Source organism: Pelobates fuscus, chromosome 2 (genome assembly GCF_036172605.1).
Source record: "Pelobates fuscus isolate aPelFus1 chromosome 2, aPelFus1.pri, whole genome shotgun sequence".
In the NCBI taxonomy this organism is placed as follows: Eukaryota; Metazoa; Chordata; class Amphibia; order Anura; family Pelobatidae; genus Pelobates; species Pelobates fuscus.
Genome location: NC_086318.1, coordinates 386305639 through 386320167, shown reverse-complemented (window position 1 = coordinate 386320167; position 14529 = coordinate 386305639). Strand labels below are relative to the sequence as shown.

At 53.3% G+C, this 14529-nt stretch overlaps 1 protein-coding gene across 2 annotated transcripts in view; it reads left to right on the top strand.

The window, feature by feature from the left end:
* Positions 1–6159: 6159 nt before the first annotated feature.
* The window catches only part of DISP1 (dispatched RND transporter family member 1), a 131366-nt gene continuing 122996 nt past the window's right edge, over positions 6160–14529 (top strand). For both annotated transcript variants that reach the window (XM_063443795.1, XM_063443794.1), the window contains exon 1: positions 6160–6321. The gene's annotated coding sequence lies outside the window, so the exon portion shown is untranslated. The remainder of the gene's footprint in view (positions 6322–14529) is intronic.

Here is a 14529-nt window from a genome sequence, read left to right as displayed (position 1 = left end):
GGGGGGACTGTGTGTTAGATGGTGTTTTACGTTAGATGTGGAGGGACAGTGTATTGGATGGAGGGACAGTGTGTTAGATTTGGGGGGGAGGGAGCTGTGCATTAGATGGGGCACAGTGCATATTTTTGCTACAAAAGCCCAGCCATCAAGTCACTCACCAGGGATGGATGAGAGACTGCAATCCAATCCATCTGTCACTGAATTCTGTAATCTCCGTCTTTATGTGCATTGTGTATGTATAGTACTGCCAATTCTTTTATTTTAATACTGAGTGGCTCCCACAATCCTTGTGTCTGTCTGCTGTATATATGTGGCACACAAGTCTGCATGCACTGTGTCTGTCATGCCATTTGCTCTGACCATATATTTCTTTTGTTTTATGTGTGTGTGAGACAACTCTGACAAGCATTCTCCTATGGGACACGAGGCGGATGAAGAGGCACATGTTTGATGCTTATGTCCAGGGTGGAGTATTGACTCTAAAGTGGCATCTGGCAAGTTATAAGCTTCTCCAGTTTGCACAGCGACTTCAACATTGTTACTGTGATCATTGTCTAGTTTAGAGGTAGGTAACCTTATGCACCCCAGATGCTGTGAATTACATCTCCCATAATGCTGGCAAAGCATCATGGGAGATGTAGCCCAAAACATCTGGAATATCGAATGCATATGAATGAAAAGTATGGTGTGTGAATGGTCGAATGGTCAGTAACAAGGGTTGAAGCCTTGACGTGGCGTTACTGCTCACATGTGTATCCATGTGCCAATTCAACCAATGTGAGTGACTGTAATCCTTATGAGGTTACCATAAATACCGTGACTATGGAGAATTAAACGCCAGTATCACCTAAACACTGCTTACACTGTGACTGTATCACCTAAAACTGCTTACACTGTGACTGTATCACCTACACACTGCTTACACTGTGACCGTATTACCTACACACTGCTTACACTGTCACCGTATCGCCTACACACTGCTTATACTGTGACCGTATTACCTAAAACTGCTTACACTGTGACTGTATCACCTACACACTGCTTACACTGTGACCGTATCGCCTACACACTGCTTACACTGTCACCGTATCGCCTACACACTGCTTATACTGTGACCGTATCGCCTAAACACTGCTTATACTGTGACTGTATCACCTACACACTGCTTACACTGTGACTGTATCACCTACACACTGCTTACACTGTGACCGTATTACCTACACACTGCTTACACTGTCACCGTATCGCCTACACACTGCTTACACTGTGACCGTATCGCCTAAACACTGCTTATACTGTGACCGTATCGCCTACACACTGCTTACACTGTGACCGTATCGCCTACACACTGCTTATACTGTGACTGTATCACCTAAAACTGCTTACACTGTGACCGTATCGCCTACACACTGCTTATACTGTGACCGTATTACCTACACACTGCTTACACTTATCGGGATCTATCATAGGTGAAATCTAGGGTTATATAGTTCATGTAATTTAAATCAGGGGGTGATAAAGTGTTCCGGATATAGTGCCCCAGTTTGATCAGGCTTAAATCATTATACGTTAGACTGTTTTCTCCATTCCAGAGGGAAGTATCAAACAACTTTGAGGAGTCTCTGCATAAGAGACTATTGGATACTGAAGGGCTGTACTGTAAAGGAAGATCTCATCACAGCACCATCCATGCCCTAGTCAGGAGGATAGGAGGCCTCTTAAGAGTAAAGAGCAGCTAACAATATCTGATAATAGGCCACATGTACAATTATTATGTATTTAATTAATGGACAGCATCATTTTTCGCTTTTTTGTTAAATTAGAAATGAACAAATATTGTTTGATTTTTTTTTATATTGCCACTTTTAAAAAGATTAAAACTCTTAACAATTTTGAAATCTACAGTAATTTGTCTGTGCAGTGAAATGTGTATCTGGAATTAACGTTGATCTGTTAATTATTGGAAAAGCAACCCAAAACTAGGACTCTACCAAACAATCCAGGACGGTTAGGAAATATGGCTTTGTAACAACCTATGCTAATTTATGCTGCACATAGGTCATCTTGTCACTGTGCTATGCATAGTTTTGCTTATAACTGTGATGACTTTCAAAAGATAGCAATAAGCAGAGTAAGAAGATGCTCTTTAGAGGAACACTATAGGCATGCCCATGCCCCCTTAAAGTATCACTATAGGGTCAGGAACACAAACATGTATTCCTGACCCTATAGTGTTAAAACCACCATCTAGCCCCCTGGGCCCCTCATGCCTCCATAAATATAGTAAAAATCTTACTGTATTCAGACCTGAAGCTGTAACTCTGCATGCTGTTAGACTCAGAAAAACAAGCAGTCTGCTGACATCATCAGCCTGGTCCAATCACAATGCTTCTCCATAGGATTGGCTGAGACTGACAAGGAGGCAGATCAGGGGCAGAGCCAGCATGATTCAAACACAGCCCTGGCCAATCAGCATCTCCTCATAGAGATAAATTGAATCAATGAATCTCTATGAGGAAAGTTCAGTGTCTGCATGCAGAGGGAGGAGACACTGAATGTTTGGATGCATTTTAGGCAGCCATGACCCAGGAAGGATCTCTAGCAGCCATCTGAGGAGTGACCAGTGAAGTTATCACTAGGCTGTAATGTAAACCCTGCATTTTCTCTGAAAAGACAGTATTTACAACAAAAAGCCTGAAGGTAATGATTCTACTCACCAGAACAAATTCAATAAGCTGTAGTTGTTCTGGTGACCATTGTGTCCCTTTAAACCTGCAATAATAATTATTGCAGTCACTCGCATTGATTGAATTGGTACATGGATACACATGTGAGCAGTAACACCACATCAAGGCTTCAACAATTGTTACTGACCATTCACACACCATACTTTTCATTCATACGCATTTGGTACTCCAGATGTTTTGGGCTACACCTCCCATGATGCTTTGCCAGCATTATGGGAGATGTAATTCACAGCATCTGGAGTGCCTAAGGTTACTTACCTCTGGCCAAGACAATGATCACAGTAACAATGTTGAAGTTGCTGTGCAAACTGTCACAAACACGCACACAAAAAAAGAAATATATAATAAGAGCAGCATTTTCCAATTGGGGTTCCGCCAAAAAAATTGTAAACATAAGGGCCGCGGGCGGCGAGGGAGCAGTGATCTCCCTGCTCAGCTCCCTCGCGCGCACAGCAGTGATGCCGGAGCCGGAATATGACGTCACTCCAGCTCCGGCATCACTAAGAGGCGCGCGAGGGAGCTGACCAAGGAGATCACTGCTCCCTCGCCGCCTGCACGCCAACTGCTCAGCAGCCCCACTGGACCCCAGGGACTGCTCTCCAGCGGCTCAGCAGACCCACTGGACCACAGGGACTGCTCTCCAACCACCCAGCAGCCCCACTGGACCACAGGGACTTCAGGCCAACAGCCCCACTGGACCCCAGGGACTCCAAGCCAGCAGGTAGGGGGCTGGTTGGAGTAACATTTTTAAAAAATAAAAAATTGTATGTGTGTCTGTTAGGGTGTTTGTATGTGTTTGTGTGTCTGTCAAAGAGTATATGTGTGTTTGTCAGTGAGAGTGTATGTGTGCTTGTCAGTGAGTGTGTATGTGTTTGTCAGTGAGAATGTATGTGTGCTTGCCAATAAGAGTGTATATGTGTTTGTATGTGTGTCTGTAAAAGAGTGTGTGTTTGTCAGTGAGAGTGTATGTGTGTCTGTCAAAGAGTGTGTGTTTGTCAGTGAGAGTGTATGTGTGTCTGTCAAAGAGTGTGTGTGTTTGTCAGTGAGAGTGTATGTCAAAGAGTGTGTGTGTCTGTCAAAGAGTGTGTGTGTCAGTGTGTGTATCTGTGTCAAGGTTTGTGTATGTGTCACTGTGTGCATCTAAGTGTGTGTGTGTGTGTGTATGTGCCAGTATGTATCAGTGTGTTTTGTATGTGCCTGTGTGTGTGTATCTGAGTGTGTCAGTGTGTATCTGTGGGTGCAAGTGTATGTATGTCACTGTTTGTATCTGAGTGTGTGTGTGTGTGTGTGTATATCTGTGTGTCAGATACATATACACACTGACACATAGATACACACACTGGCGCATACAAACATAGATATACACACCTTGACACACACCGGCACATGCAAACACAGATACACACACCTTGGCACACAGATAGATACATACATACACACACACACACTGTGTGTCAAGGTGTGTGTATCTGTGTGCCACTATCTGACAGTGTGTGTATCTGTGTGACAGATTCATACACACTAAAGAAGAAAGGACCACAGGCACTCCAAATTGAAACCGTATGCAGATTTATTAGGAAAAAATGCAACGCCAAGCAACGTTTCGACCAACAAAGGTCTTTTTCAAGCTTTAGCTTGAAAAAGACCTTTGTTGGTCGAAACGTTGCTTGGCGTTGCATTTTTTCCTAATAAATCTGCATACGGTTTAAATTTGGAGTGCCTGTGGTCCTTTCTTCTTTCGTGTATAATTCTGGGATTGCTGGTCCTGATCCGGAGCACCCTTGGCCGCTGGGACTGAGTGCGGTTCCCACCATCTACTTTGCGTAATAGATTCATACACACTGGCACATACACACACACCTTGATACACATACACACACAAACACAGATACACAGACTTTGAAACAGACACACACACCTTGACACACAGATACATACACACATACACACAGATACACACCTTGATACACAGACACATACAAACACAGATACACACACCTTGACACACAGATACATACACACATACACACACAGATGTGTATCTGTGTGTCAGATATACAACTGGCACATACAAGCACAGATATACACACCTTGACACACAACGGCACATTAAAAAAAACAAAAAAAAAAACGACGCAATTACATTTCCCCCCCCCAAGTTGTGGGGGGGAATTCCACGATGTTGATACACTATGTCAAAGGGTTCCACGGAAAAAAATAATTGGGAACCCCTGGGTTAGAGTAAAGGGCATGGCAGACACAGTGCATGCAGACTTGCGTGCCACATATATACAGCAGACAGACACAAGGATTGTGGGAGCCACACAGAATTAAATAAAATAATCAGGAGTGCTATACATACACAATGGACATAAAGATGGAGATTACAAAATTCAGTGACAGATGGATTGGATTGCAGTCTCTCATTATTATTTTATTATTTGTATAGCGCCATCAGATTCCGTAGCGCTGTACAATGGGTGGACTAACAGACATGTAATTGTAACCAGACAACTGGACGTACAGGAGCAGAGAGGTGGAGAGTCCTGCTCAATGAGCTTACATTCTAGAGATCCATCCCTGGTGAGTGACTCGATGGCTGGGCTTTCGTAGCAAAAAGATGCCATGGCTTTGAGATCTTGGAAATAAATATTTTGTTGTCTAACTAGGGTTGTACACATCTAACACACAGGCCTCATATACTGGGCAGCCCCCCACCCCCCCACCCCCATCTAATGCACATCCCCTCCATCCAATAATACACTGTCCCTCCCACATCTAACACACAGCCCCCTCCCCAATGTACTGGACAGTCCCCCCAATATACTGCACAGTCCCCTTCCATATACTACACAGAACCACAAATGTACTTAATAGCACCCCCAAATGTGCTGCACAGTCCCCACACAATATACTGTACAGACACCCCCAAATGAACTGCACAACCCCCCCCCCCCCAATATACGGCACAGACCCCCAAATGTTCTTAACAGCACCCCCAAATGTACTGCACAACCCCCCCCCAATATACTGCACAGACCCCCTAATGTTCTTAACAGCACCCCCAAATGTACACCCCCAAATGCGGTAGGGAGATTTCACAGAAGAAATGCTAATCAGATCTCGCTACCCCTATACTGCGCACGCGCGGTGTTAATAGCCTGTTAAAATTCCCTACTCCTGAGTGCGCACGCGCGGTCTCCCTCGGCCAGCCACAGCCGATTGGGTCCGCGCGTGCGCAGTGTGGGGTAGGGAGATTTCATAGGACACTGCCTGTCAATTTTCTCTACCCAGTGGTTCTGCGCTTGCGCAGCGCGACACCCTCGATCCCCAGCTTAACCACGTAACTTCCGGTGCAGGGTAGGGAACTTTCCCGGGGTAGGGAAATCTGATAGAACAAGGCATATTCTATGTCTATGGGACAAGGTACCTGGAGGGGGAGGAATTACGCCGGGGTCTCGCGTGCCTGAAGCTCCGTGATCTCGTGTCACCGACCGCCGCGGAACTAGAGTCCCGGTAACTGGAACCGGCTGGAAGAGGAGGAGCAGTGACGGCACCGGGACAGCGGCTCATGGTATAACCCGCCTCTCATTCCTACTAACCAGGCTACTAACCGGGCACTGTGCCCTCTCACACTGCGGGCTACTAACCGGGCACTGTGCCCTCTCACACTGCGGGCTACTAACCGGGCACTGTGCCCTCTCACACTGCGGGCTACTAACCGGGCACTGTGCCCTCTCACACTGCGGGCTACTAACCGGGCACTGTGCCCTCTCACACTGCGGGCTACTAACCGGGCACTGTGCCCCCTCACACTGCGGGCTACTAACCGGGCATTGTGCCCTCTCACACTGCGGGCTACTAACCGGGCACTGTGCCCCCTCACACTGCGGGCTACTAACCGGGCATTGTGCCCTCTCACTCTGCGGGCTACTAACCGGGCACTGTGCCCCCTCACACTGCGGGCTACTAACCGGGCATTGTGCCCTCTCACACTGCGGGCTACTAACCGGGCATTGTGCCCTCTCACACTGCGGGCTACTAACCGGGCATTGTGCCCTCTCACACTGCGGGCTACTAACCGGGCACTGTGCCCTCTCACACTGCGGGCTACTAACCGGGCACTGTGCCCTCTCACACTGCGGGCTACTAACCGGGCACTGTGCCCCCTCACACTGCGGGCTACTAACCGGGCATTGTGCCCTCTCACACTGCGGGCTACTAACCGGGCATTGTGCCCTCTCACACTGCGGGCTACTAACCGGGCACTGTGCCCTCTCACACTGCGGGCTACTAACCGGGCACTGTGCCCTCTCACACTGCGGGCTACTAACCGGGCACTGTGCCCTCTCACACTGCGGGCTACTAACCGGGCACTGTGCCCTCTCACACTGCGGGCTACTAACCGGGCACTGTGCCCTCTCACACTGCGGGCTACTAACCGGGCACTGTGCCCTCTCACACTGCGGGCTACTAACCGGGCACTGTGCCCTCTCACACTGCGGGCTACTAACCGGGCACTGTGCCCTCTCACACTGCGGGCTACTAACCGGGCACTGTGCCCTCTCACACTGCGGGCTACTAACCGGGCACTGTGCCCTCTCACACTGCGGGCTACTAACCGGGCACTGTGCCCTCTCACACTGCGGGCTACTAACCGGGCACTGTGCCCTCTCACACTGCGGGCTACTAACCGGGCACTGTGCCCTCTCACACTGCGGGCTACTAACCGGGCACTGTGCCCTCTCTCACTGCGGGCTACTAACCGGGCACTGTGCCCTCTCTCACTGCGGGCTACTAACCGGGCACTGTGCCCTCTCTCACTGCGGGCTACTAACCGGGCACTGTGCCCTCTCAGACTGCGGGCTACTAACCGGGCACTGTGCCCTCTCAGACTGCGGGCTACTAACCGGGCACTGTGCCCTCTCAGACTGCGGGCTACTAACCGGGCACTGTGCCCTCTCTCACTGCGGGCTACTAACCGGGCACTGTGCCCTCTCTCACTGCGGGCTACTAACCGGGCACTGTGCCCTCTCACACTGCGGGCTACTAACCGGGCACTGTGCCCTCTCACACTGCGGGCTACTAACCGGCCACTGTGCCCTCTCACACTGCGGGCTACTAACCGGGCACTGTGCCCTCTCACTCTGCGGGCTACTAACCGGGCACTGTGCCCTCTCACTCTGCGGGCTACTAACCGGGCACTGTGCCCCCTCACACTGCGGGCTACTAACCGGGCACTGTGCCCTCTCACACTGCGGGCTACTAACCGGGCACTGTGCCCTCTCACACTGCGGGCTACTAACCGGGCACTGTGCCCTCTCACACTGCGGGCTACTAACCGGGCACTGTGCCCTCTCACACTGCGGGCTACTAACCGGGCACTGTGCCCTCTCTCACTGCGGGCTACTAACCGGGCACTGTGCCCTCTCACACTGCGGGCTACTAACCGGGCACTGTGCCCTCTCACACTGCGGGCTACTAACCGGGCACTGTGCCCTCTCACACTGCGGGCTACTAACCGGGCACTGTGCCCTCTCACACTGCGGGCTGCTAACCGGGCACTGTGCCCTCTCACACTGCGGGCTGCTAACCGGGCACTGTGCCCTCTCACACTGCGGGCTGCTAACCGGGCACTGTGCCCTCTCACTGCGGGCTGCTAACCGGGCACTGTGCCCTCTCTCACTGCGGGCTACTAACCGGGCACTGTGCCCTCTCTCACTGCGGGCTACTAACCGGGCACTGTGCCCTCTCTCACTGCGGGCTACTAACCGGGCACTGTGCCCTCTCAGACTGCGGGCTACTAACCGGGCACTGTGCCCTCTCAGACTGCGGGCTACTAACCGGGCACTGTGCCCTCTCAGACTGCGGGCTACTAACCGGGCACTGTGCCCTCTCTCACTGCGGGCTACTAACCGGGCACTGTACCCTCTCACACTGCGGGCTACTAACCGGGCACTGTGCCCTCTCACACTGCGGGCTACCAACCGGGCACTGTGCCCTCTCACACTGCGGGCTACCAACCGGGCACTGTGCCCTCTCACACTGCGGGCTACTAACCGGGCACTGTGCCCTCTCACACTGCGGGCTACTAACCGGGCACTGTGCCCTCTCACACTGCGGGCTACTAACCGGGCACTGTGCCCTCTCTCACTGCTGGCTACTAACCGGGCACTGTGCCCTCTCACACTGCTGGCTACTAACCGGGCACTGTGCCCTCTCACTGCTGGCTACTAACCGGGCACTGTGCCCTCTCACTGCGGGCTACTAACCGGGCACTGTGCCCTCTCACTGCGGGCTACTAACCGGGCACTGTGCCCTCTCACTGCGGGCTACTAACCGGGCACTGTGCCCTCTCACACTGCGGGCTGCTAACCGGGCACTGTGCCCTCTCACACTGCGGGCTGCTAACCGGGCACTGTGCCCTCTCACACTGCGGGCTGCTAACCGGGCACTGTGCCCTCTCACTGCGGGCTGCTAACCGGGCACTGTGCCCTCTCACTGCGGGCTGCTAACCGGGCATAGTGCCCCCTCACTGCGGGCTGCTAACCGGGCATAGTGCCCCCTCACACTACGGGCTGCTAACCGGGCTTAGTGCCCCCTCACACTGCGGGCTGCTAACCGGGCATAGTGCCCCCTCACACTGCGGGCTGCTAACCGGGCATAGTGCCCCCTCACACTGCGGGCTGCTAACCGGGCACTGTGCCCTCTCACACTGCGGGCTACTAACCGGGCACTGTGCCCTCTCACATTGCGGGCTACTAACCGGGCACTGTGCCCTCTCACATTGCGGGCTACTAACCGGGCACTGTGCCCTCTCACATTGCGGGCTACTAACCGGGCACTGTGCCCTCTCTCACTGCGGGCTACTAACCGGGCACTGTGCCCTCTCTCACTGCGGGCTACTAACCGGGCACTGTGCCCTCTCTCACTGCGGGCTACTAACCGGGCACTGTGCCCTCTCTCACTGCGGGCTACTAACCGGGCACTGTGCCCTCTCTCACTGCGGGCTACTAACCGGGCACTGTGCCCTCTCTCACTGCGGGCTACTAACCGGGCACTGTGCCCTCTCAGACTGCGGGCTACTAACCGGGCACTGTGCCCTCTCAGACTGCGGGCTACTAACCGGGCACTGTGCCCTCTCAGACTGCGGGCTACTAACCGGGCACTGTGCCCTCTCTCACTGCGGGCTACTAACCGGGCACTGTACCCTCTCACACTGCGGGCTACTAACCGGGCACTGTGCCCTCTCACACTGCGGGCTACCAACCGGGCACTGTGCCCTCTCACACTGCGGGCTACCAACCGGGCACTGTGCCCTCTCACACTGCGGGCTACTAACCGGGCACTGTGCCCTCTCACACTGCGGGCTACCAACCGGGCACTGTGCCCTCTCACACTGCGGGCTACTAACCGGGCACTGTGCCCTCTCACACTGCGGGCTACTAACCGGGCACTGTGCCCTCTCACACTGCGGGCTACTAACCGGGCACTGTGCCCTCTCTCACTGCTGGCTACTAACCGGGCACTGTGCCCTCTCACACTGCTGGCTACTAACCGGGCACTGTGCCCTCTCACACTGCTGGCTACTAACCGGGCACTGTGCCCTCTCACTGCTGGCTACTAACCGGGCACTGTGCCCTCTCACTGCTGGCTACTAACCGGGCACTGTGCCCTCTCACTGCGGGCTACTAACCGGGCACTGTGCCCTCTCACTGCGGGCTACTAACCGGGCACTGTGCCCTCTCACTGCGGGCTACTAACCGGGCACTGTGCCCTCTCACTGCGGGCTACTAACCGGGCACTGTGCCCTCTCACTGCGGGCTGCTAACCGGGCACTGTGCCCTCTCACTGCGGGCTGCTAACCGGGCACTGTGCCCTCTCACTGCGGGCTGCTAACCGGGCACTGTGCCCTCTCACTGCGGGCTGCTAACCGGGCATAGTGCCCCCTCACACTGTGGGCTGCTAACCGGGCATAGTGCCCCCTCACACTGTGGGCTGCTAACCGGGCATAGTGCCCCCTCACACTGTGGGCTGCTAACCGGGCTTAGTGCCCCCTCACACTGCGGGCTGCTAACCGGGCATAGTGCCCCCTCACACTGCGGGCTGCTAACCGGGCATAGTGCCCCCTCACACTGCGGGCTGCTAACCGGGCATAGTGCCCCCTCACACTGCGGGCTAGTAACCGGGCATAGTGCCCTCTCACACTGCGGGCTAGTAACCGGGCATAGTGCCCTCTCACACTGCGGGCTAGTGCCTTGAATCTGGGCATTGTGCCCTCATACTGGCTAGTGCTCCTGTACCCAGGCATAGTGCCCTCTTTTAGTGCTGGCTAGTGCCCTGTGCATTGTGTCCTCTTATGCTGCTGGCTAGTGCCCCTGTACTTTGGCATTGTGCCCTCTCATGCTGCTGGTGTGTACTGTGTAACTTGGTTACTGTGTCTTCTTGATTCTGGACATTTCTGTTATTGGGCACTGTGTCTTGTCATGCTGCTGGCTCACACTACTGTACTTGAGCATTGTGCCCTCTCTTCTGGCTAGTATTACTTTGCTTGTGCCATCTCATGTTGATGAAAAGTACATCTTCTTTTATCATTGTGACCTCTCAGGCTGCTAGGCGCTATTTTACCTGGGCATTGTGCATTTACATTATCTGGCAAGTGCTCTTTTTATTGGGTGTTGTATCAGCCTATCTGAATAGTTTTTCCTCAGTATTGTTCACTTACATTGTATATGGCCAGTAATCCTGTAGCTTGATACTAACTAGTTACTACCACCACATGTTCTAAGTAGCATTTATTTTGCGTGTTGTCCCTGCTTGTACTCAGCTAGGCAGTATGTATTCACATGTTGAAGTAAAAACTCCAGTGAAATTATGTTGTATCATACAATGTCACCAGGTAGTATAATTGACAAGGGGATTGTAAGTTGTAACCCCACATGCCTTGGGCAATATTTCTGATAGGCAGGTTGTGACTTCATGTGCTTTGGGCAGTATATTTCTGACTGTGGGATTATGACAACTAGTCCTCACATGCTCCCACCAGCATTTTCTTACAGGAGGATCGAGCAGTACTAGATATTACACCCTCTTTGCAGCCTTCTCATAGTCTTGGCATGAGTCATGTGTTGCGTTCGTGAATTTCATTGCTGCTGGGCAGTACTTTAACAAGTGTTTTGACATTACATCTACTTGTTATTACTGCTCTAGTATTTGCATTGATCAGTAGGTTACAATGCAAAGGAATATGAGAGGATGAGAAGTCCTGTATAGTATCATGGAGACGCGGTTTTATTTTAGCTGGCATTGTGCCATTCTTTGTTCAAAGTACTGTGATTTAATATTTGTCTTCTTAAGATCCCGAGCAGTTCACTCTTTTTTCGTTTTTGTTTTTGTTTTTTTGCACTGTCACGCTCTGTTTAACTTGTTATTTAGGATTTGTGTCTCCATGTTCGTGGAGGTTACTTTTTTATTAAATCAAATATTCAGGGGTTTTCTCGTGCCCTTTGATGCCTTGGGACTTAGGTAGTACTTCATTAATATTGCAAAATATTATTGCGTATATGGCAGCTGGGAGGTCAGTTGTTTTCTCCATTTCTTTTGTAGAATTGAATAGGATATTTGTTACAATGTGCTTTTACAAGCAGGGTTGTGAGGGGGTGATTGTTCTGTAATTTCTAAATCAGAAGTCCACAAATACAGCTTGAGGTTTTCTTTCCTCCCCCGCCCCCCCCCCCCCCCACACACTTCTTTTCTTTACTAGGCTCTCATTTTACCTTGGTTATTGTATTCTGCATATCATAAAATTTAGTGGTGTCTATGGTTACAGAAACGCCCCAAGCACCATAAACACGTTACCAACTAAAACCCCAAAAATGTTTTGGCTCCAACTGGAGAGAATCCGATCACGATAGTATTTAATATCTCAATCCTTTTTATTAACAAAATTTAAAATGGTACTATAACACTATAACAAACTACATGGGGGAAAACTTCATGCCAGTTGCATGATGTATGCGTTTCGTGTATATGCACATTTTATCAAGCCCATGATCAGCATCTCCTCCTCCGCATCTCTTCCTCCTCCTCCTCTACCCCCCACCATCTCCTCCTCCTCCTTCTCTCCCCACCAGCATCTCCTCCTCCTCTCCCCCCCAGCATCTCCTCCTCCTCCTCCTCCTCCTCCTCTCCCCCCCAGCATCTCCTCCTCCTCCTCTCCCCCCAGCATCTCCTCCTCCTCCTCCTCTCCCCCCAGCATCTCCTCCTCCTCCTCCTCTCCCCCCAGCATCTCCTCCTCCTCCTCTCCCCCAGCATCTCCTCCTCTCCCCCAGCATCTCCTCCTCCTCCTCTCCCCCCAGCATCTCCTCCTCCTCCTCTCCCCCCAGCATCTCCTCCTCCTCCTCTCCCCCCAGCATCTCCTCCTCTTCCTCTCCCCCCAGCATCTCCTCCTCCTCCTCTCCCCCAGCATCTCCTCCTCTCCCCCCAGCATCTCCTCCTCCTCCTCTCCCCCCCAGCATCTCCTCCTCCTCCTCTCCCCCCAGCATCTCCTCCTCCTCCTCTCCCCCCAGCATCTCCTCCTCCTCCTCCTCTCCCCACAGCATCTCCTCCTCCTCCTCTCCCCCCCAGCATCTCCTCCTCCTCCTCCTCTCCCCCCCAGCATCTCCTCCTCCTCCTCCTCCTCTCCCCCCCAGCATCTCCTCCTCCTCCTCCTCCCCCCCCAGCATCTCTTCCTCCTCCTCCTCTCCCCCCCAGCATCTCCTCCTCCTCCTCTCCCCCCAGCATCTCCTCCTCCTCCTCTCCCCCCAGCATCTCCTCCTCCTCTCCCCCCAGCATCTCCTCCTCCTCTCCCCCCAGCATCTCCTCCTCCTCTCCCCCCAGCATCTCCTCCTCCTCTCCCCCCCAGCATCTCCTCCTCCTCTCCCCCCAGCATCTCCTCCTCCTCTCCCCCCCAGCATCTCCTCCTCCTCTCCCCCCCAGCATCTCCTCCTCCTCTCCCCCCCAGCATCTCCTCCTCCTCTCCCCCCCCAGCATCTCCTCCTCCTCTCCCCCCCAGCATCTCCTCCTCCTCTCCCCCCCAGCATCTCCTCCTCCTCTCCCCCCCAGCATCTCCTCCTCCTCTCCCCCCCAGCATCTCCTCCTCCTCTCCCCCCCAGCATCTCCTCCTCCTCCCCCCCAGCATCTCCTCCTCCTCCTCTCCCCCCCAGCATCTCCTCCTCCTCCCCCCCAGCATCTCCTCCTCCTCCTCTCCCCCCAGCATCTCCTCCTCCTCCTCTCCCCCCCAGCATCTCCTCCTCCTCCTCTCCCCCCCAGCATCTCCTCCTCCTCCTCTCCCCCCCAGCATCTCCTCCTCCTCCTCTCCCCCCCAGCATCTCCTCCTCCTCCTCTCCCCCCCAGCATCTCCTCCTCCTCCTCTCCTCCCCCCCAGCATCTCCTCCTCCTCTCCCCCCCAGCATCTCCTCCTCCTCCTCCCCCCACCCAGCATCTCCTCCTCCTCCTCCTCCTCCCCCCAGCATCTCCTCCTCCTCCCCCCAGCATCTCCTCCTCCTCTCCCCCCCAGCATCTCCTCCTCCTCCCCCCCAGCATCTCCTCCTCCTCCTCCTCCCCCCCAGCATCTCCTCCTCCTCCTCCTCCCCCCCAGCATCTCCTCCTCCTCCTCCTCCCCCCCAGCATCTCCTCCTCCTCTCCCCCCCAGCATCTCCTCCTCCTCTCCCCCCCAGCATCTCCTCCTCCTCCTCTCCCCCCCAGCATCTCCTCCTCCTCTCTCCCCCCCAGCATCTCCTCC